Raw genomic sequence first — 24,952 nt, forward strand, 5'->3', positions numbered from 1 at the left:
AACTTGCATTTGCATCTAATGAAATATTTTACCAGTGAAATTTTGATACAAGAATTCTAAAAACTACTGTGAATTTAATTAGCCATGTCTAAAAATCCTTCTAGAAATCAAAGCTTGTCTAATTATTTCCACTATAGATCTACAAATATGTATATTTTTAAGGGATTAGATTGTCTGAATCATAATAACCAAAGTTATTTTTAGATCACCCCATTCTCCAAATTAATATTTTTAATAATACAGTGATTCTAATTGTTGGGAGGGGAGCATATTAAATGATGTAAATTAGAAGATTCTCAGTGGAAAATCCTTTAGGAATAAATTTGTAATTTATGGCAATTCAAAAGATTTTATACATAAACTTTAGACTTCTTTTGGAATGTATATAGATTTATTGTGTATGTATACAGTTGGGAAAAACTATTGCTTCACTATTGCTTCACTAAAGACTTTGATGAGACCATGTGCAACTTCCCATTTACACTCCTATTAAAGTTGAGCGCTTAGGCTGCCTCCCCGCCCCCACCCGCCCCAAAGGAAAACTAGGCTGATTCTTTTGCTCCTGAACTCTTTTGTCATTTCCTGCTGCCATTGTTCCATGGCCCTTTTTCCCCTTCTTTGAAAATTTTTATACCATGTAACAATTTTCCACCTCATCTGATGCATTACTTTTAATAACCAAAAAAGATCTAACATTAGGTAGATAGGAAATGTGAAAAAGAGAAAAGGACCATTTGTACCATCCACTTGCTCCCTCAGCACTTTTGTCTCTGACATTGTGTTAACATGGTACGTTGCACCTCCGCGCATGCTCCCTTCGCGCTGGTTTACTGAGTATCCAGTTCCTTAGCTAAGGAACTCTCCACACTACTTTTCTTCTTTACTATTGAGGGCTCCCTTTCTGCCATTATCATTATTTTCCCACTGAACTTTTTTTCTCAGAAACCAGTTTGATTATTTCCCAAAAACAAAGACGAAAAAATGGGATTATTTTAATAGTTAAGATGCACATTGGATGATATGGCAACTCAAAGGTGGTGGGTCTGAGATTCGTGTTGGGTGTGGCATTAGACCAAATCCAAAGCAGAACTCTCAAGGAGAAAAAAGAATTGTTCAATAAACCCTTAGCAGTAAACTGTTCACATGCATTAAACTACTACTCTGAAAACATGCCCATAGACACTGTATAGCAACTCAGTTAGTATTCCCATTTTCAAGTAAGCATTCAAGTCAAATGAAGTATCATATATTCACTCTTATGCAATAAGATTATATTCCTAAACATCTTTTCCCCCTCATTTATCTTCAATTGCTTTGAACACCCTGACTTTTCCACTAATCATATTAATTATAAATTAATATGTTACTTTCATACTTTGTTTATACTTAGTAAATATAGGATATATATGTATATGTAATATATATACTATACATATATACATACCAAAAATATATACTTAATGGGTATGTATATATATATAACATATTCATATGTACTTATACTTAAGTGTATATATATATCATACTTAAAAGTATAATAAAAATTTTAATCTAATATAAAAATGTTTTACCTTTCATAAGTTGTGTTTTCAAAATTTTGGGGATATGCACTTCCAAGCATAATTAATTATTCATTATTTTCTTGCAAGAGATGTAAGAATATTTTGATTTTATTTAAAGAAACACCAAAACTTTCCATTTCTTCTAAAGTAACAATTTTAGTATTAAGTAGTACACTTGAGGCAGACAACTTTAAAATCTGTGTTACTAAGTATACAATAGCATTAGGTGCCATAAAAGCCACGAGTCATATAAAGGGATTCTTGACATAATTGCTCTATTATTAGAGAGGGCTGATACAATGATCATATAATTTTTAAAACTATACCTTGAAAGGGCAAAGAAACATAAGTACATTTTCCTACTTGATCTCGGACGCTATTTAGTATTGGAAGTTTTTCAGATTCAATACTTCAGATGCTGAAAAGTGTCTTCTGAAAAATACGCACTTGTCTCATTTAACACTTCTGTAAAAACATATGAATTCATTTATTTCTCTAAAGTTATATTATTGTTCTACTAGTGCTCTTCTGGGCACAGATTCAGCTCTGTGACCAAACCTAAACAACCTAAATTTAAAGCTTATCTAAAAAATAAAACAAAAATCAAGAAATAAGCATTTATAGAAGATTATTTTTTCGTTAAGCAAATAATCGTCTGCTCTTTGCTACCAAGCACTTTGCTCCTTTGGTCATGTCAGCTCACCCCTCAGACCTCTGCAGCCCTATTTGTGTCCATGTCGTGTATCCAGCCCAGATTTGCTCGTGAGTTCCAGAACCCTACATTTGACATCCTACTAAACATCTCCATCTGAACTTCCTACAGGCTCCTAAAACTCAGTAATTCGAAAATACCTTTTGTTTTTCTTTATCAAATAAGAGCACCGTGATTCATCTGCCTGACCTGAGATTTATTCCTGATGTGTATTTCTTCATCATCCCCTTCATCCTGTATTTTCTAAGATTTTCTCTCTGAAAGAGCTCCTGAATCCACTCATTTGTCTCTGTTGTCCCTGCCACTGTTTCTGGCACTGTCCTTACCATTTTTTCTTCTAGTCAATTGAAAAGCCTTCTGATTAATTTCTTCATCTATCAGCCAGATTTTATATTGCCCTGAGAATTATTCTAAACTATATATTTGAAGATGTCACTATCCTGTTTGCAAGTATTCAATAACTTTAGAGCAATAACTTAGAGCATCAGTGCTGACCCTCCCTTGACATGGCACAGAATTGGTCCTCTACCTGGCCCCGGCCCCCCCTCTGGACCTCCTCCTCCCCACTCCCAACCTCAGCTCCTACTCTCTCCTACCTCACACCTCTCATCCAGTGCTTCCAGACTGGCATAATTTCCCAATGGAGCAACATTCCGTACCCTCACATGTGCTTTCTACTCTGCTGGCAATGTTCTTCCTGAGAATTTTCCTCCTGGAAAACCGTTACTTTACTTGTCAATTTAATAACATTTTCCCTGTAATGATTTCCCTGGGAATGTCTTTCTCAGACTTTGGACACTTTCTTCCTAATGCTGCCCTCGAGACTTTTCATATGTCATCTACATTTGTCTGTGCACTTCTTACATTGTTTGATAATTACCTGTTGAGGGTTCATCTAGCCCATCTCTGATTTTCTAAAGAATGGCGGAGAAGGAAGTACAGGGGGGCAAAGGAAGTGAAAATGAGGGTGCGGAGAGGGGCTGAAAAGGTGGGAAATGTGGCCTGGTTTGTAAAATATACAAGAATGGGACCTTCCTAAGCGATTTTCTTAGGTTCTTACTTGTCCCATTCTCCAGTATGTGTTCTATTCCAACTGTTCTAATTTCTATCAATGAGTACACATTACGCACCTGTAGGATGCAGGTCACAGATTTCACTCTTAAGAAAAGGATTATATTTAGCAAAGAGATCTTGTTAACCTTGAGTAAACATGAAAATAGTATTCCCTGTAGAGTTAATTCTGACACAGCACCTAATTTATCGTTTTCTCAACTAGAAGCTTGAGTTGCAAAGTTCAAATTGCTCCCTCATCCATCTGCTTCCCAAATTTGTACCATTCATATTGTCCATAATGCAACAGGCTCCTGGCATTCACTACTAGAAAGCTGCTAGTTCAGACTGTTCACTCAAAATTTTGATGCCCCTCGCACAATGGTCTGAACGTGAAATTTTGTTTTATTTTTTTTTTTTGCTGCGAGGTTGGTGTATGAAAGAGATTCGTTTAGTTAGGAAATCAACACATTTAAAAGCAACGCTGTGTTTAAATTACACTATGTTCATGAGTGGATCTCATAAATCTTGCAAAACTGAAAGAAAATCAACAACTAGTATTGATAATAAAAGTAAGGAGACGGGGAAAAATATTATTAGAGTTCTTAAAAAAACAAGTAATTTTAAATGACATTAGTCTGAATTCATATGAGTAAATATCTTAAAATGTCATTTAAATTTTTCATTCATATTTTAACTTATCAGAAATTTTATTCTATAAGAGGTTTGGGGACAAATGTTGGGCATATATTTCTTGAATACTAAGAATCTAGTCAATATATAAAAGTGGATTTAGAGATTTGGGAATAAAAAACTCCAATGAAAATTTCTAAACATGAATTTCATGTACTTTTATATTAATATAATATACTTCTTTTAGAAGGAATAAAAACTACATTTTGTGTAAAATATCTTAGATCTATGATGTCTTAACTTCTGGGTATACACGTGTCTGGTTTGCTGCAAATCCATTTTCTAACCAAGTGCGTACTGGCACTGCTAATTCCAATTTTGTGTAGATAGGCGCATTCTCCAATTCCAATTATTTTAAACCTGAAACAAAACACAGAAGGAAAAATAAAAGGCAATGGATTGGGTGAGCATGAGCTGGAACAATTTGAGAAAAAAATTTCCTCTGCTGTGAGCTTTCACTGTAACCCAACACTGCAGTGTTTGAATATAAAGCAAAGTGAATTCATATGCTTTGACCTAAAATGTGGCTTTATAAACTTGAAAAATCTATAACCTATATGATGGAGAAGTGCAGGATTTATTTCCAAATACATTTAAATATGTGTTGTAAAATACTGTAGGTATTCACATCTTTGAACAGCAAGTAAAGTGGAGATAACTATACCTACTTTCCGCAGTTGTTGTGCAGGTCAAATGAGATCATGATAATGAAGCATTGTTTGGAATATTGTAGGTATTAAATACTTCGTACAATAATATTCACATTACCACTTTTCTCTGGGCTCATTTTATTCTCCACCACAAAGGAAACTTCCAGGAGAATGGTGTGTATGGATTGTAACTCCGATCTCTCTGTGGTGGCAGAGGACTCAGAGCCCAGGCCTTAGGTGTATAAATTATATACCCAGGACTTACCAACCACTGTATATGGTTCCGTCTATCCACTTCCAGGTCTGTCCTGGTTCTCGACTCAATCCAATATTGAGAATGGTCAGAATATCGTTTCGAGAAATCCTTTAATAGAGTATATTTACAGGATGAATAGCAAATGCTTCATTTGGTTGGATTTTCTTTTGTCTCATTATACTATTCATAAAAATACGGGCTTCTTTCACATTTGGAAATGATCTTAGAGGGAACAGCATCCTTATCTGGTTCACAGGTTAGTTCATGGATTGGGTTATTTCTGTAACAACTACCATAGTAAATTGCATTGGGTAGCTTTCTTTTCTATTTTCCAAAGAGTTTTTATAAGACAGAAATGATCTTGCAAGTAATGAATCATGGAACTTTACATCAAAAACTAGGGATGTACTGTATGGTGACTAACATAATATAATAAAAAATATTATTATTTAAAAAAAAAAGACAGAAATGATCTGTTCTGTGATAGCTTACTCCAATTCGCCAGTAAATCCCAGGTTTGGTGTCTTTTAGGATGGGAGAAACTTAGTTAGCAGTGAGATATACTGAAGAGTTGATTCATCCAGGTTTTATGTATCTTCATAATTTATTCTGATATATTATATTTTCTGATATTATTAGCACTAACCTAGCTTTTTTGTTTTGTTTGGATTTGGTTAGTAATTGCTTTGCATAACTTTTCCTTTCATTTTCTAACTTTCTTGTGTGTGTGTGTGTGTGTGTGTGTGTGCGCGTACATGCACTTAGGTATGTCTCTGTAAGTAGCACGTTACTGGACTTTGTAGCTTTTTTTTAAACCAATCTGATAATTTTTGTCATTTAAGAAACAAATTAAACAAATTAAAACATTAAAACATTCACATTTTATCACTGTTATACTTGGATTTATCAATGTTGTGTTTTCTGACTACTAGGTTTTCTTTGCTCTTTTACCTTTTCTGAATTCTATTTGGTTAATACTTTTTCTATGTCTTTAATTTATTTGAACACCTTAGTTTGTTACAACATTTTTTACTCTTTGATTCTTACCATTTAATTTTAAAAAAATATGCCCGTCTATACATATCCCAATTCAGGCTGTCTAAACAATTGTTTAAAGTAATTGTTTAGGCAATTATTCATTTCTTCAAAGTTTTCAAATTTATTGACATAAAATTTTTTGTACGATTTTATGCTTTTAAATTGCTGCTGTTTGTAATTGCATTTATTAAGTGCATATGTCTTCTTTCCTTTGCTGTGATCGATCCTGTCTATGCACAGAACTAGTTTTGCTTTCGTACATCCTTGTTATTTTGCTGGACTCTTTTATGTTTATTCCAAAAATTATTTCAATGACTATGCTTTTTAGTTAAAATATTTCTTTCATTTCGTTTTAATAGTCATCATTTCTCATTTTCCCCCTGCTTTAGTTTTTCTTGATTTATTTTTCTATAGAATGGACTATATGAGTTTATTTATATTTTTCAGCCATCCGAAGGTACTTATCTAAAAATCTTTGTCAGAATGATCTACTAAATTAATATCAATTTGGGACAATCCCTCTTCTGTCTTTTCCTGGTAGAGTAAGTGTTTAATAAATGTTTAATATACCCTTGTGCTCCTCAAGGTCTTAACTCTTCGGTCTCTTACCACCTCTGTTGTCCTACATCTCAATTATTTCAGGTTTGGGGAAGTTGTACTGTGTGCGCTTTTAAGTTTCCCCATTGATCCTCTTCTGTGCCTGAAGTTCCCAGACCTTCTTGGTTATACTGACTTACTTATTAATCCTTTCCAGTATCTCTGACAACTGGCTTGCCATGGCTTTCTGCTTATTATTTTTTTGAATATAGTTCCCCCAAAGGCAGCTTTAATTTGGTGTAAAATAGGTAGGTAATAACAGTTCATTACCGAGGGCTTTATTACGGCTTTGTGGGTCTGAACTTTGTGGGAAGTGATTTTGGGTTTTCCCTGGATTTTAGTGCTGCATTACAACTCGAAATGTAGACCTGGGCAATATATGGTTGAACTTCTTTGGACAATAGTTGGGGTCTTTCTGGTGAGTAATAGTATATAAATTGCTCTATACAGGGTGTAGGGAAAATGCCTACTGCATAATTTATTTCTAAATACTTTTTACTCCCAATTGAAGAGTCAAATGGAGAAGTCATCTCCTAAATGTTGCTTAATAATTTGTATTCTAAGGGTTGCTTCTACCTGATGTGAGCTCTTTCAATGATTAAGCTGATGTGGGAAAAAGGGCTTCTAGGCTTGGTGAGAGGCTCTTTTCTGGCTCTTTCCATTTCCAGTGCCTTCTCCACATCAGCCATGACCTCTGAAAACATACTTATAATTCAAAAGAATTGCCTTACCAATTGTCTTTTGTGGTGTTGAAGAAGCAAGAGTGGCTGCGTGAGAGGCACAGAAGTTCTGGCTTGCTGCCCAGGTTCTTGTATTTTCAGAAAAATAGAAGCACTTTCCCAGGTAGCCAATCCAGCCATCCAAGCACGACATACGTTCAGTGGAAGATTTGTGTTTTTCGACTGAGAACAATTCAATAATATATTAACTACTGAGGAGGTGGCATACTCTGAATATCCTGCTCTGAGATACACTAGAATTTAATTTAAAACAGTTATCTTGACCATATAAATGAACTTCATCAAATTAGCTTTGGCTCTTCAATCTGAAGGTTTTGGACTTCATTAATCGTTCTTTGTTTTTTTCCAGATGAGGTCCGCTCCTAAATTTTTGTATGTATTTATCTTGCTAAGTTGAAAGAAATCCTTGGGAGATGCCACTCAGGTAGATGTTGTTATTGCTGATTCAAGGGTTGGTGCTCTTCTCAAGCGACACACTCCACCTAGGAGAACACACTCATTCTCATGACGTTAACTATCATGTGTATACAGACAATTATTAAATTGATATGTCCCAGGCCTCTCATCAGAGATCTCCTATGTACAAGTATCTAATGGACACCCATTCATTCAATAACAAAATGTTTGTGAGTACACACTATGCTAAGCACTGTTGTATATGTTTATTAGAGACATGGTCCTTGTCATCATCGCACTAAGAGTCTAGTGGGGCAGATAGATATTGAACAAGTAACAACAAATTCAGGGAATGTACAAGAGGAATAGCCATAGGTACTGAGAGAACGTGAGTTGAGGGGAGCTGGTCTAGCTCAAGGATGGGGTTTGGAGTAGACATTTCAGCCGACACGTTAAGGACGCAGAGAGTTAGCTTGCCAGATGAAGAATGAAGAAAGCACGTTCTCAGCAAAGAGGAAGTGAATGTGTAAAGGCCCTGGAGTGAGTGATCTTTCCACTTGTGAAAGGAAGATCCGTCTGAATGGAGTATAGAGAGAAAGAAGCATCACAAGAACTGAGGCCGGAAGAATGAACAGGAACTAGGCATTGCTTATGTACATGGTAAAGGTTTTACACCTTATACTAAAAGGATTGTCTCAAAATTAGAGATAGATGATGATGCATGGACTGCATGGATGACATATTGATTCATAAAAATAAATGTCAGAAGAAAGTCAGTTTGGGGAAAAAGACAAGTGTTCAATTTGAGGTATATGAAACAACTAAGTGAGATATATCTGATCCAGTTCCGCCTATGCTTCCACTATGCTTAGACCATGTTTAAAGTCTAGCCTTTTCTTTATCTTTGCTTTAATTTTTTTAAAAAAGACTTATTTATTTAGGAGAGAGAGAGAGGGAGAGAGAACACAGAGACAGAGAGTCAGAGGGAGAGGGAGAAGCAGACTTCCCACAGAGCAGAGAGCCTGATGTGGGGCTTGATCCCAGCACCCTGAGATCCTGACCTGAGTCAAAAGCAGCCACTTAACCGACTGAGACACCCAGGCGCCCCTAACTTTTTCTTTAATCTGTAATGAAATATGTATCAGGATTTGATTTTTGTTTACATCTGTAGCTTTATTTTGTCTTCTTTTTCTGTAGGCACTTTGTTGCTCTCTTCTTTTCCTTGTATATCAAGCTTCCTGTAGTCCCTTATACATGGCCTGTTACTTTTAGGTAATATCTGGGTCTTCGTTCATGCTCACTTGTGTTTCCCAATGCCATAGCCCCACCCGAACTTGCAATAAGAAATTCCATCCCTGTCCAACTGGAAAGTATCTACTTGTATTTCAATAATCTATTATGTTAAAGCATAATTTCCTCTATGAATTTCGTCTACTCCCAGTGGAATTGATCATACTCTCCTTTTTATGCTCTTAGCTTCTAATAGAATATCAGATTTAATACATTATAGTAATGACTATAAATTTTGCCTCTTCTTTCTCCATCCCAGCACCTGGAGATTATGTCATGCCTGTTTGATGTATAAATAAATAAAATATATAACTGTTATATGCCTCTGAGAAAAATCTATGTAACCATTCTCAAGTATACCTAAGAGAAGGAATAATTTTTATTCTAGAACTGATTAGATCTTCGACTTATTGCATTGCAGACTATTTCGACCTAAGTATTAATCTCTGTTAAGTAGGAAAAGCCTATTTTTTATGCCAAAGCACAGAATCAGTCATCTGGTCTAGGTCACAGGATTTTAGCATGCTTACCTCCACTCTCCCAGATTGTGTTAAATAACCCTTATTTTTGCATAATAACTTAAGGAAATCAGAGAGTTTTAGCACCACAAGCAGCACCAAAAATTATCCAGTCCAGTCCTTTGCTGTATAGATAAGGAAGCATATTCACCTTTATAAACTGTCTATAGTGTTATGTGATCCAGGTTATAAAATTGTCTTTTAAACATAGCTTGAATCAGAGAACAAAAATGAGGATCCTTAGGAATTCCATTGCATAAATTCCACTAAGGGAAAATTAGGAGCACTGGTAAGGATGGCCGGCACGGACTTCAGTACGTGGTCTGGAAGAAACTCTGCCTTTCTAAGGACAGGTTGAACATATTTCATCTCCTTTAACAAATTACTGGATGTTTATTTTATAGAAACCACAGGAAATAAGCTCATTTAGGAAGAGACAACATTGTAGATATGGTAAAGAACAATGAATAAAATCCAGAAGACTTAGATTCAGGTTGTAACTTTACTTAGCTGTGTTTAGATAGTCAGCTACTATCTCTGAAGTTCAAAGTCCTTGTATATAGCAAAAGAAAGTAAGGAAAATGATACTTCACTACTTCTCTGGGTCACTCAAAAATGCAAATAAAATACTGTGTAATAAAATATCTTATAAGGCATAAAATGCTTTTAAGTATATAGTTTTATCAAAAAACTTTCTCCTCCTCTTCTTCCTCCAACTCCTCCTCCTCTACTGACTCCTCCTCTTCCTCCATCTCTTCATCCTCCTTTTTTCTCCAGTTGAGTATGTTCCATGAGGGCATGAACCATATTTGTCTTGTTTATTGTCAACACCTAACATAATGCCTATTTCATATAATGATTTCTTTCTCCATCTCCTTATCTCTTATCTATCATCTATCTATCTATCTATCTATCTATCTATCTATCTATCTCTATTTATCTATCATTTATCTATCCATTCATCCATTGATATACATACAGTATTTTCGTATATTTATATATACATTTCTATACATGTGTAAATATAGTCAAATATCTATATACATAATGATGTATATATACAAGGCATAATGCCGAATTGATAGAATAAGCTTGATCAATATATCTATACTATATAAGCTCATCTATACGTATGTGCACATTTATGTATACATGTGTATATAATATATATGCACATTAATTTCTACAAATTACTTAATACATCCATATATAACATACACACTTATACATATATTCATGTGTAAATCATATACATATTTATACATGCACATCTATATGAATATATACTTACGTATATTTTTTCAAACATCTTGTTAAAATTGCTTCAAGTTATTTTTAGAATATATGTACATAGTTTACCATCATGAAGAGAAGATATATCATTCTAAACTTCCTTTTAGAGGCTGAGTAATCTATATTTGGGTAAAAATTATGGTTATTAGGATAGCAATTTTTTCTTGTCCAATTCTCTATAACCCATATGTATAGTTGTGAATTATGATTGGGACTTGGAAATCTGACCCCATCATTGAAAGCTACACAACCAGACAGAGATCAAATGTTTTGCACCTTGAACTCAGTTTCCATTCTTGTAAACATAGTCATTAGCTAGAAGCAGCTTAGAAAAAGATACCGATACTTATGTAAAAGTATATGGTTTAGAGCAAGGTAGTCCACATCTAGATAATGTTCCATAAACTGTTTGCCACCAGTCCACAGGGAGATAAGGACTTCGTGGCACATTGTCAACTAACTGTGTCACCAAATATACTGTATAGTTCTTTTGATATTTCTTCATAAGGAGACTTTCTTGATGAAGGAGCAGTATAGTGATTTACATTTTACCATGATCCTCTCACCTTGTAAGGACTATAAGTAACACTGGTTTAGAAGAAATTTTCATATGCATTAAGTTACTATTATCCTCACAATATGCATTATACATAATATATAGTAGTAATAGTAATAATAATAGTAATAGTAATAATAATAGTAATAGTAATAATAATAGTAATAATAATAATAATAGTAATACTATAGCTATTACCCTCATTTCATAGAAGAAGGAACATACATTCATCCCATGTACAAAGATGTCTGAAGTCACTCTTAATTTTGAGCTACAGTATGAAAGGCACAACTATGACGTAATGTTTTGTGGTAGAGTTAACATGAGCACATTTGGGAAGTGGGCAACTCACCTGCTAAAATTGTGGCCAGTGTAGTTATCAAAATCGCCAGGAAGAAGATGACAGTGGTGATAATTTTAGAGATACAAAGTCTCTCTTTATTCCCTTTTGAGGGTCCTTGTGACTTTCCAGTAAGGTTCAAAGTGATAACATCTATAAAAAAATCAATCAGTTTTTAGTTACTAATACGTGAGTTTAGAATGTTGTAGGAACAAGGTCAGTATATACAAACTGATTATATTTCTATTTCCTAGCAGTGATCAATACAAATTAAATTATGCCATTTGTAGTAGCATAAAAATATTGAATACTTATGGATAAATCTGACAGAAGACATGCAAAACTTGTACACTGAAGACCAGAAAACGTTGGTGAAATAAATTACAGACATAAATACATGGAGAAAGATACAGTTTTCGTGAGTCAGAAGACAGAGTTTTGTGAAGATGTCAATGAAACTCAAATTAATGTATTGCTGCATCACAGTCCCAAACAAAATTCCCAGCAGGCACTTTTTTTGGGGGGAAGGTAGAAATTGGCCAGCTGTTTCTAAGCATTTTAATGTATATCAATTTTAGCGAATAAAGTTGTTTAAAATCATACAAAAATTAGTTATCTTTTATTCCCACAGTGTGGATCTTTATAAAATACTTTGGATAGATAGCTGAAAATAATATGACACAGATAGAAGAAAAGAAGAGCATGGAGATACCGACCCTCTCAGGAGGGTTAGCACTCAGAACTGATAGCAGCTGCCCATCAAATGTACATTTGTTTATTTACAAATAGCGCCTCAAGCCTGTCATACACGTGCTTCTTACCTGAAGACTGGGAATCTACTGAGTCGTCAGTGTCGTGTCATCATCCATGTCTCCTTTTCAGCAAAGCGAAAATACAGATTGGTTGTAGGGAACACAGGGGATTCAAGATGTCTGCCCACTGTTGGATTTAGTGTCAGTAATACAAAGACAGTCTAAAATGAGAATACAATGTCACAAAATCCTAAGTTGAGAATACCACATTAATGTAAGAATTATGACAAATTGCCTCAGAAGTCTGACCAATAGTGTAACTCCTGCCCTTTTTCCACAGTGCCGTCCAGAAATCATTCTATCTCACTGCAGTTTGAGGAGCCACTGGAGGTGGTGAGAGACTCTAGAATGATTCTTCTGACTGTTGGGTTCCGTGGAAAGGAAGCGAGGTCCAGTAGTTTATGAAGCCAACAAACCGAGTCTTCATACTCACCCTGACCTACCAACATTTTTAGTTAATTTTGGCCAATATGGATCCCAGCCACGAGCCAAGTCTACAGGATTTGAGCATGAAATAGCAACTTAGATGGCAGTGGAAAGAACATCAATAGTCTTTAATAGTAATAATAAGAATAATAGGAACAATCATATCTCCTATTTATTGTGTGCTTGCTCTATGATAGGCCTCGTTCTGAGCTTTAAACTTGTATGATTCAATTTACGCTCATAATCACATGAAATAGGGGCTTATTATCATCATGAATTTACAGATGAGGCAAATTCCTTGAAGTAACAGAGAGGTAAAAAGCTTTTCCTTAAAGTAACATAGCCAGTCTGTGGCGGAACTTAGGTTTTAGTTGGCTCTGATCAGTTAACCGCTCTACTCTATTGTTCTGTCTGTTCGGGACCTTGCCACGAGCCTTCTCATGTGCTGAACTCCTACTTCCAGATGTAGAAAGCAGACCTCAAGTGCAACAGCAACAGAAGAATTGTGCCTTTGGAATGGTGCTAAGATCACTGTAGTCATCTGGTACCCTTTGATGTAGGTGAGGAGGAATACACGATAGCCTGTATTTCAAAGTCCCTTCCTTGAAGGACAAACAGAAAGTAATGGACTGACATTTTTTAAAGCTGAATTATAAGGTACTTTCTAATTTTGTACATTTGTTCTTTCTAATTTTGCATGTTGATGTTTTTAATATATGAATGTTAATTTACATCTCCAAAAAACCAATTACTTCAGGAGCCATGAGTGTGTGTTAGGCAGACAGAGAGAGAGAGGGCAACAGAGACAAACAGAAACAGAGACAGAGAGAGAAAGAGAGATTGGGGAGACCTCTGGCTAGATTATTTTATTCACCTTTATCTGAAGCAAAAATTGTCCCCAAACTCTAAATGTTCTTCAGAAACCATAAATTTTGCTAGCGTACCCATTAGCTTTTGCTGTATTTAATATTTTACAAACCATACCCCAAACCCTGGCTCACTCACCAGTCTGTGCTGTGTTGGCTCAGTCGTCCGGGTTGTCCGGTTGAGGCTGACACCAGCGTGGCTCTGCCTCAAACTGTGAGTCTGTGTCCTCGTCTCTTTGCTATTCTAGGGTCCAGGTGGCAGAGGCAGCAGCTACTCCAGAAGCTCTTCTCACGGAGATGTCAGAGGTGTGAGAGACTAAGCCCAACAACCCAGCGTATTTCAAGTCACTGGTTGACCTCAAAGTCAGGGAGTGGGGAAGTACACTCTACAACTAGTAGGAGGAATTGCAGAGAGTATATGTATCTATAAGGAGTGAAATCAAGGGCCAATGCGTCATAAGCCACAACTTGTTGCGGTCCCTCTTTAGGACTTCCGGTCAAATTTTGCCATTGCTCTTTTAAATTTATTTATTTATTTTTTGGGCTCAATCTCTTAGATCTTATTTGTTTTGTTTTGCTTTTTATTTTTATTTATTTATTCGACAGGATAGAGACAGCCAGTGAGAGAGGGAACACAAGCAGGGGGAGTGGGAGAGGAAGAAGCAGGCTCACAGTGGAGGAGCCCGATGTGGGGCTCGATCCCGTACCGCCGGGATCACGCCCTGAGCCGAAGGCAGACGCCTAACCGCTGTGCCACCCAGGCGCCCCCTTGTTTTGCTTTTTAAATTAAGAATTTTACCTGAGACTGCTGCTGTCTGCCTCTTCTTATTTTCCCTTATGGGCAACAGCATCATTATACTAGGTCAGGTTGATCTTTTTTTTTTTTTTTCCCCCAAATGAGTTCCATATAAACTTTTCTTATTTCTCCTGTGTATTTTCACTTTCCTTTTTCCTTCACTCCTCTATTATGTTCTTTTCATAGCAGATGGTTCTGCTATATTTTCAAAAAGAAATGTTGCAGATACAGTAACCTAACTTTGCAAGGATCAAGTTGTATGACAATACAAAACTAATACACACCAGTAGTCATGATTCTACAGATGAGAGGCTGTGTTTCAACCACTGTATTTTAGAAATGAGGAAAATGAGTCAAGTGTAAATGAGTAAATTATTCAAGGTACTCAGCTGATTATTACAAGGGCTTCTGATTCGGTTTGCCAATTCATTTTCTCTCCACCATCTATGTCCAACTTTGCAGATAAATTTGCTTGGGATTTGAAAGCCTGTTCCCAACTTTCATAAGACATTCAAACCAGAGACTGAGGACTAGTATTCAAATTGTTTAATTCTTTTACCCGCAAATAATATTGGTCGCAATTATACATAAAAATCCCTCTAATTTGTTTATTTCTCTCCTGCCCCAATTTTACAAAATATTTCACTCCCTTATTATCTCTCAACCAGACATTCATGACAGCGTCTAACTAATTACTTCTCCGCCAGGCCAATCTCTTCCTTGTCTTTCAATCCAACATTCATATTACCGTCAAAATCTTTTTTTCTAGATCACAAATCTAATCATAAGTCTCATTGCCTAATTTTTGTCAATTCTGCTCTATCACCTCCAAAATAAAAATTAAGCGCCTTAGAATGATCCTTAGCAATTCAAATGTCAAATTATATTATCTGGGTCATCTCTTTTCCTTCTTTTCTTCAGTGGACTTTGCATCGTTTTCCAAACACATATTCATTCACTCTGTTGCCTTCACTCAAGCTCTTACCTTTACCTGATGGGCCCTCCTACAATTGTCTACTCAGCTCAAGAGTTGCCTCTATTGAAAACGAATTTACAATCAAACAAACAAATTTATGATTACAAATCAATTTACAATACAAACAAACAAATGGCTACTCTCTTCAATCTTTTGGCAGAGTTAGCAAACTTCCCCATCAATCTTATGCTGCCATTTTGGTTCTATATAACTGTATTCTAGAACATGCTATATTAAATTGTATTTATTTGTTCATATCTATCTTTTCTAAGGGACTATAAGCTCCAGGATGGAAGGGAATCTATTTATTCATCTTTGTATCACCACACGGTGATTGACCCAAAGCAAAATGCTAAAACCAATGTCTGATAAGTGAATAAATAAATGTTCTAGATCCTTCTTACAGAGTCTAGATCAGCATGGTTGGACTCATCTCCACTTTCTAAAAACAAATTTCTTTTCACTAATTACAAAACAAGCATTTGTTCGTCTCTATCCTGTTGGTTTCTGGTTTTATTTCCTAGCCACTTTCCCTAGCTCAGCTAAGTTACTGACAGTATTTCCCCAGGAGACAAAAATAGTATGACTCTCATTAAACAATTGAAGTCAAACTAACATGATTTTTCTTTTCCCCTCTTGCTTATAGTTTTTCACATGGGCACCTGAGTCTTCCATTTATCTGTTGCTTGCTGCCATCTCCCAAATTGTATTTTTTTTTTACGAAGAACCAGAAAATCATCTTTTGTTAAATAAATTATGACAAGAAATACTTTATAATTGACAGATCACAAGCTTAATTGTATCACTGAATTATCACACAATATCCAATTATATGCATTTTGAAATTCTCCCTTATTTATTTTTTACTTTGAAACTGTTTGCTAAATAGTCTCTAAGCTCATTCATTCAACTCAGACTTTCCATAATGATCACTCTAACAGAAAACAGAGAGGAAAATTCTCTTAAAGAACTTTTTCTTTCAAGTTCTTTCCTTGCCTTGGGGGACCTCGTACTCAGAAATTTTCTCTGTAGTCCTTCCAGCTCTGTTTACATTACATCTAGTTCATTGATATCCTTGTAGGAATTCAATACCTACTAGGGACGTTTCAGAGCACTAACCCTACAAACACAAGATGACTAACCCTGGGAAACGATGTTAGCTCCCCAGGTTAACTCCCCATGTTCCCTGTCCTCTGTAGGATCTAGGCCTGAAGCAACAATAAGCCATGACTCATATTTTCATCCCTAAAAGGGAATGGAAGGGGTTGAGAACCTAACTAGCAGAGCCTGAAAATTTTCAAACCTAACCATGGGTCTGTGTCTATGAAGAAAAAAAAAAAAAAGCAAAAACATAGTCACCTAATAAAAACAACAAAGCCAAATGCATGGGTGAGAAATGGGGAGACATAAGGAACTGGCCAAACTGGAAGTACCACACAAGGCTAAAGCATAAACCTTCCATCTCTTCCATCCTTTTGGGAATGTCATTTTCCCTTCTATTTATTCACATTCTAATCTGCCTTCGGAATAGTTATCCCGTCTCAGCGTGTTGATAGAACTTATTTGGAACTCTTCATATATACATTTATTACTAATTATATTTTTATATGAGTAGCCTCCTTTCTTTTATGAAATAAATATTGTTTGAAAGAATCAGCATGTCAAATCTTTCATGATAAAGTGTTTTAGTACATGTCAAAGGAAAGGAAAGACCAGAGTTCCTCAAATTCTTGTTCACTGTCCTCTTCCTCTTATAGTTAACCATAAATGTACTAGTTGTTGAAGATGAGAAGTATGTTATAAAATATTAGAAGAGATAGTTTTGCCACTTCTATTACATCTCTTTTCATATTTTCAAAAATAACCCATGCTTTTCTCACTATGCCCAATCACTGCTATTTGAGATTTCTTTTTTGTTCATGGAAAAAAAAAATGCCATTTATTTTAATATTTCTAATTTATGAGATTAATTTCTTAATTCTACGTGGGAATTAAATTCATTAGTGTTGAATATAAAAACTCTAGTCAAGACCAGAAATATTTTTGAGTCCACACCACTTAATACTGTACTAGGTGCTGTCATTTTTTTTTTAAGGCAAGAGGTACTGAAATATACATTGTAAGGTAAGTTCTTGAACCTCAAGGGATTTATGAACCATTGCGAAAGTCTGGAAGTGTGGGTGAGTGAATGCATATTTGTGTGTGTGTTTGTATACTCCTCTGTGCCATCCTTTCACCAAACCCTTAGAGAACTTCACATAAGAAATCTTTGTCAGTTGTCGGTAGCCTTAGGACCTGGATTTATCTCATCAGTCATCCCTATGTGCATTTATTTTTGAATTTGTCTTTCTGTTTACCCTCTTTAATGTCATAGTAAGGCCCTGTACTCCACTTTGTTCCCATTAAGACACATCCCATCACATATTTATACTAGGAGACAGATAAATGTAGGATAACTTCCAGGCATTTGACTTGGATCACCGGAAGGATATGGTGTTCTGGGTATTTATGTGTCATTATCTTGGATGTACAGCAACTGAACCACTCTTCTTTGCTGAGGCTGTTCTTTGCCACATAAGTCCAGATGGCAGGCAAAGCCTTCTCCACAATAGAAGCTAAAAAAACTTTTCACTTGCCCAGCTTCCCCTGGAACTGAGGATGCTGAGGGGCATGTGGGCTACACCCGGTTAGAAGCACCCTAGTCAAATCTTGAGTAGAGAGCTATTTATGCTCAGAAGCATTGGAAGTGGGAAAGTCAGTCTGGGGCAGGGGTGGGATAATAACATCAGCAGTATTTAGATTGCCGCGTATTCATGGAGTCAAAAGTGGTGCCAACAGTTTCTGCTTGCTGCAGCTAAGATCGGAAATACAGAATGAACATATTTAGTTGAATAAAAGAATTAGTTCATTTTGGGGCACATTGATATTAAAGTTCCTCTAAACGTCTATGTAAAGTTGTCTAGTAGCCATTGGTATACAAAAGTCCAGATTTTAGGGAAGAGATATAATTAAAGCTAAAGGCTTGAAATTGTCAGTATGTATGAGTCAGTATGTATGAGTCAGTAGAAAGCATAGCTGACTTTGGAACAACATGTTGCAGCTGTGTGGGTTATATGTGGAATTGTTTTTGATAAATACAGTACAATACTGTATTTATGTGTTTTCTCTTTCTTATGATTTTCTTAATAACATTTTCTTTTCTCTAGCTTGCTTAATTGTGAGAATACAGTATGTAATAAATACACAAAATATGTGTTATTCGACTGTTCATGTTTATCAGTAAGGCTTTTGGTCAACAGTTGGCTAGTAGGGTAGTTGAGTTTGGGGGGAGTCAAAAGTAAATTGGATTTTTGACTGTGTGGTGGGTCAGTACCCTTGACCCCACTGTCTAAGGGTCAATCATACATACAAATAGTATATGGAGTAAGAATATATATGAAGTAGGGATAAAATTTTTATATAGGAGTATCGTATTATTCATGTTATTTTTTAATTAACCCTTTCTTCAAAAACTTTGCTTCATTCTTAAAAGAAAATTCTTTATACACTTTCCCTAGTATGTTGCAAATAAATCTGCTAAGAAGAGCAAATATTTTATTATTACACTTGTATTTGTGGGTGCTGTGAATTCTTTCAAAACAATAGCATATAATGAGAGTTTAATCCTCACTGACAAAAGTCAATAACCACTTTGCAATATAACAAATATAACATCTTCATTTTGATAGAATATTTGTAATTTTGCATCTATAACAAAAGTTATATATTTACTTATTAATGTAAAATTAATTATTTGTACCTATGAAATTTTTCTAACCTTAACTTTTTTTTTTTTTAAGATTTTATTTATTTATTTGACAGAGAGACAGCCAGCCAGAGAGGGAACACAAGCAGGGGGAGTAGGAGAGGAAGAAGCAGGCTCATAGCGGAGGAGCCTGATGTGGGACTCGATCCCGGAACACCAGGACCACGCCCTGAGCTGAAGGCAGACGCTTAACGACTGCGCCACCCAGGCGCCCCCTAACCTTAACTTTTACATTTAAGAATCAACATATATATAAATAAATGTCTCACGTGCAATTTTGTAAAGGTAAGATCTACTGCACCATGTTTCAAACCTCCTATATAGAATGTGAAATAATTTATTTTTTTCTTTTAGCCTCAAATTATTTTTATGAATACTAAATGTTTCACTTTTCTTTAACTCAGCATTAAGACATTTGATGTGTGGAGAGCTATTTGCTAATTCACTGCCACTAGATTGCTTCATTGATATAGTTGAAAACAGACAAAAATCCAGTTTAATTTTTATTTATTTATTTTTTAAAAGATTTTATTTATCTAGCTATCTATCCATCATCTATCTATCATTTATTTATTTTGGCGGGGGGGCAGGGACAGAGAATGGGCATGAGCCTGCAAGCTGGAGGAAGGGCAGTGGGAGAGGGAGAGAATCCCAAGCAGACTCCGCATTGAGCGCAAGCCCAACAAGGGGCTCAATCTCACAACCCTGAGATCATGACCTGAGCCAAAAGCAAGAGTCAGACCCTTAAGTGACTGAGCCACCCAGGCGCCGCTAATTTTTATTTTTAGGGGGTTTATTTTCTCATTACCAAAGTACACTAGAAGATGTTACCTCTTCAGTACAGGTGCTGTGTATTCCTTACTTGATAGCATTGACCTCTGGGTAATCCAGGATCCAATCTTCTATTTTTGTGATTGGAGATGCAAGAATGGGGCATGTGAATTCTGAATCATTGTGAAAGGGGGAGGTGTTGTCTACACATGGGAGTTTGTGTCAGCTGGCATCATTCTACCAGATAATTCATACTGATGGAAAAGAAGATACAGACATATGTGTTCTTCATGAAAAAATAACCAGAATTTTTGTCCTTCTTGCTATTTCCATCACCCTGAGCTTCTTTATACCTTGACTCTGGGCTAATGCTATAGCAGATGAGTGTCTTTTTCTTTCCCAGAAGCTATTTTCACCAATATCTTTGTGTCCCCAAATTCAGGCACCGATCTGCATCTTGGAGGGACAGGCTAGAGTTAAGATTCTGCTCCAGTGGGGGACTTCCTTTACTGTTGCAGTTTTCCTTTGTTACCCCATTTCTATTTTTTCCTGGGGGGAGCAGATGCTTGGCCATGGATCACAATTTCTCACCTTCTCTGGAATAATTGCTCTTTTTTTTTTTTTAAAGATTTTTAATTTATTTGACAGAGAGAGACACAGCGAGAGAGGGAACACAAGCAGGGGGAGTGGGAGAGGGAGAAGCAGGCTTCCCTCTGAGCAGGGATCCTGATGCAGGGCTTGATCCCAGGATCCTGGGATCATGACCTGAGCCGAAGGCAGATGCTTAATGACTGAGCCACCCAGGCACCCCAGGAATAATTCCTCTTCTAATCCAGACCTAGGCAAATACCACAGCCCCTTCCTTTTTGAATATTATGGCTATGTCTTTTTTAATTAACAGAAAAGTGAGAGGCCCAGCTGGAGTATATAGGTTTACATTGAGAAGTGGTAAATAATATTAGAGGGGGAAGATGGTCCAGGTGGTGATAGGGTTTCCAGAACAGTGAGAAGAGTCTTACATCTGCATTTTTTCTTTTTTTGCCTGTTGTGAGTTTTGTTTTATTTCTTCCATCTTCCTGTTTTCCAAAAAGGAAAGAACTTTGAGGTCAAAGTGTGGTATGTAACCCCAAACCTAAAAAAATTTGTCAAAGTTTCGGAAAAATATAACTTGTTTTCCCGTGCACAGTTGATCCTCACAAAGCTTCTGTGTTTTATAGGTAGAACATATTTCATGATATACATTTTATAGATCAGGAATCAAAAGATTAAGCTACTTGCTATGACACAGCTAAACATAGGTTGTCTGATTCCAAAACTCATGGTTTTTTTCCTATTGCATTTCTCTTCAAAAGCCAAATTCCCTTTTGAATGTTTTGTATTTCCTTGGGGAAAAAAGTCTCTGATTCAAAAGTTACAACCTGGTGACCTATGGATGGGATTCAGTCTTTATAACTTCCTTTGTGTAAACAGTGTTTAAAAAAAAACACACATTTTGCCTCATTAGATGACATTTGAAAGTCAAGAGCTGATACACAAAAAGCTAGGTTTCCCAAAATACTGGAATATTAGTATCATTAGGACTATAATCATTTTTAGCAACAAACTCTGTGGGAGCCGAGGGCAAGAACAGGAGATGACAAGGTTCTCAAACTTGAATACATTAGAAACACACATGCCTGGGTCCCATTTGTGACCAACTCCATTGTAATCTTCGAATGGAGGCTTTGCCATAGTAGATTGTATGAGCAAGCACTAACATGGGATATGTGTTGGGGTACATGGTGGGGTACATGCTCTTTGGTTTACCACTAAACCAGTCCTCACTTAACCTTCCACTCTCACATGACCTCCTGACCTTTGTAGAAGTTTAAGTTGTCAATTCCGTATTATCACATTCTGAACTCATAACTCATCTGGCGATTTGAGCTTCTTGTTCAATAATCAAAACTCACTGGTTTTAGTTTTACTTTTACTCAGAAGATTGTGTCATTCTCTTTCAAATGAAGGGTGTCAAATTGGAAATAATCAATGCATAGTCTAAGAGTCTAAGAATGATAATACATGGACCTTTTTATGATAATTCTCTTTCCGATAGGAGCTGCAGAGAAGTGTTTTTTGTTTGTTTTTTGGTTTTGGGGATGATTGCCAACATGAAACCTGGTTATAGCTTGTTTCCAGAATGTACCAATTACACAGAAAACTCAGGAGAATGCTATCTCATTTTTATGATATTATTTATTTTATACTTTCCATCTTCCATGAAATTCTTCCAGAACACCAAAGTCTGTACTGTATGATCACTACATCCTACTCCTCTCCATACTGTTTTGGAAAACCAGGTTTATTTTATGTTGATGTCAGGAAGGCAAGTCATCGTAAAGACAAATAGTTCTATTCCATTTTATTTCAGAATATTGATGGGCTCTGCAATGTGCAGTCCTCGGATGTTAATGCTTTAGGGTGAGACCTCTGTGGTGTAGCTCACATTCAATCATTCTCTGAATTAAAGGGTGGATAATATTAAGTTAATGTGCAGATCTGAGGTGAGGGCTTTTCAGACTGAGCATTCTCTGAGAAGGTAGGTCTACTATTGACTGAACAGTCCTCTATGAAAGGAGAAGCTGTCTCTCTCAGCATTTCCCCTTTTGCCCCCCAAGAACAGGGACTTTCCAGAGAAACTGGCAGTTTCTGTCTTTCATGCAAGAAGTGAATTAGAAGTTTATGTTTTTCAATGTTTATGTAATTTTCAGTATTCAGCTACTGAAATTAGAAATCCATCCCTTTCAACATTTTAACCCATCCTATCATTTCCTCTCATTTTGAGTCAACTCTCTGGCTTAATAGAAATAAGACATTTGCTTCAGAGATCCTTAAGTTCTTGCTACTCTATCTTATTGCTCCAAGATTAGATAATTGGATCAGTCTAAAAGGACATTATTTTATTTCTTGAATAAAAGAGGAACTGGTTATAATCAATATGCCAACATAATTTGTAAAATTTGGAGGAAGAGTCTTTATTTTATTATACATAAGATGGATGCAGAGTTGTTTCTCAAGTTATGTGCTATGATCCGAATGTTTGCAGTCCCCAAAATTTGTATGTTGAAATCCTACCCCCAGTGTGCTGATATCAGCAAGTGGGGGCTTTGGGAGGTGATGAGTTCTTGAGGGTGGGGCCCTCATGAGTGGAATTAGTGCCTTGTAAAAGGGACCCACACAGCTCCTGGCCCTTTCTACCATGTATGGATACAAGTGGAAGTCCACAGCCTGGAGAAGGCTCCACACTTGCCTATGCTGGCACTCTGATCTGGACTTCCAGCCTCCAGAACTATGAGAAATACATTTCACTCAGACTGTGGTATTTTTTTAACAACAGTCCTAACTGACTAAGACACCATGTCCTGAGAATCTTCTGTGTTCCAGAGAGATGTTTCAAGACCACCATGGGAAGAGAGTAAGGAGGAGGAGAAGCCACACCTGGGACATCTTGCAATCTGTACCCACTTAAATCAAAGCACTTCTGTTTTTTATGTGTTATACTTATTGGTATTGCATGTGGGATTTTTGTCTCTAAACAGGATTCTATTACTTAAAAAGTTTGAATACCACTGAATCAGAGGGGAATTCTAGAGGTACGAGAGGTGAAAAAAATGGATTAAGTAAAATTTCAATTGAATTAACTACATTCTTATATCAGGCAGGGTCTAAGCAGGGGAGTGGAACCCACAATAAATTGAACTAGGAAAATTTAATATAAAAATATTAATAGAGGTTCTGTGCGTTCTGCCCGCCGTTCCCACGCCGTGGCTGTGTATGTTCAAGGACGCAGCCGTGAGCCAACAATGTGTAGCCGAGACTCTGGACGGTACACTTGACCTCACCCAGATTCATTTTTAAGAAGCCACCTGTTGGAGAAGGAGTTAAGATGGCGGAGGAGTAGGGGACCCCTTTTTCAGCCGGTCCCCTGAGTCGAGCTGGATTGGTACCAGACCAGCCTAAACAACCACAGAACCAGCCTGAGACACAGGAAGATACATCTGGATCTCTACAAATGAACATCTCCAGCGCTGAGTATTGAGGTACGAAGCGGGGAACCATGAAACCGTGCACAGATATCGGAAGATAAACGGAAGGGGGAGGGAGCCGCCACGTTCGGGTGACGGGAAGCGGTAGCCACTTGCACGGGAGAGCGGGCGGACTCGTGGTCGGCACCGGCAAAACAGCAGACTGAGACCGTGAGCCGGGTGCGCGCCACCAGGCATCTCACGGAACCCCGGAATCCCGGTGCGCTCACTGGATCCAGACTGAGACCGGGAGCTCCGGGAGCGCGCGCGGGGCGGCTGGCGGCGTTAGAAACACAAAGGACAGAGACGCGCCGGCCCTGGAAGTGAGGGCTGGGACGCCGGGTGTGGGGCGCACATCCCGGGACGCTGCAGGGTTGAGCAGCACCAACAGAAACAGAGTTAAAGTGGCCAGAACATTAGTAGAGAACGGGCCGCAATCCCTCTGTTCTGTGACAGAGGCTGAAATTTGGCCGCTGCTGCTCTGACTCTCAGAAGAGGCACAGCAAACCGCCAGGGAAAGCCGCCAGAGAACAAAAGCCTGGAAATACCGGCTCAGGGAGTGCCCATCCCCATCCCCCTCGCAGGGGACACGGAGACTCTACCCAAACATGGCTGCCTGAGTATCGGCGCGGCAGGCCCCTCCCCCAGAACACAGAAGGCAGGCTGAAAAATCAAGAAGCCCACAACCCGGGCGCCTGGGTGGCGCAGTCATTGAGCGCCTGTCTTCGGCTTAGGGCGTGATCCC

The 24,952-nt window shown here is 37.1% G+C and overlaps 2 long non-coding RNA genes across 3 annotated transcripts; one reads left to right on the plus strand and one right to left on the minus strand.

Moving 5' to 3' along the window:
• Positions 1-850: 850 nt before the first annotated feature.
• On the minus strand, positions 851-14,359 carry LOC103669152. 2 transcript variants are annotated; one of them, XR_570194.2, is made up of 7 exons: positions 13,935-14,359; positions 12,513-12,664; positions 11,704-11,844; positions 10,794-10,914; positions 7,290-7,780; positions 4,933-5,031; positions 851-4,377 (listed from the first exon to the last, which is right to left on the minus strand). It is a non-coding gene; the product is annotated as an uncharacterized LOC103669152 (long non-coding RNA). The 2 variants fall into 2 exon arrangements; XR_005837853.1 differs by lacking the exons at positions 10,794-10,914; positions 11,704-11,844; positions 12,513-12,664; positions 13,935-14,359 and having other exon boundaries at positions 7,290-8,708.
• LOC121105396 lies at positions 12,659-19,483 on the plus strand. Its single transcript, XR_005837854.1, has 3 exons — positions 12,659-12,836; positions 13,393-13,586; positions 19,429-19,483. It is a non-coding gene; the product is annotated as an uncharacterized LOC121105396 (long non-coding RNA).
• The last annotated feature ends 5,469 nt before the right edge of the window (positions 19,484-24,952 follow it).

This window comes from Ursus maritimus, unplaced genomic scaffold, assembly GCF_017311325.1.
Source record: "Ursus maritimus isolate PB19 unplaced genomic scaffold, ASM1731132v1 scaffold_26, whole genome shotgun sequence".
In the NCBI taxonomy this organism is placed as follows: domain Eukaryota; kingdom Metazoa; phylum Chordata; class Mammalia; order Carnivora; family Ursidae; genus Ursus; species Ursus maritimus.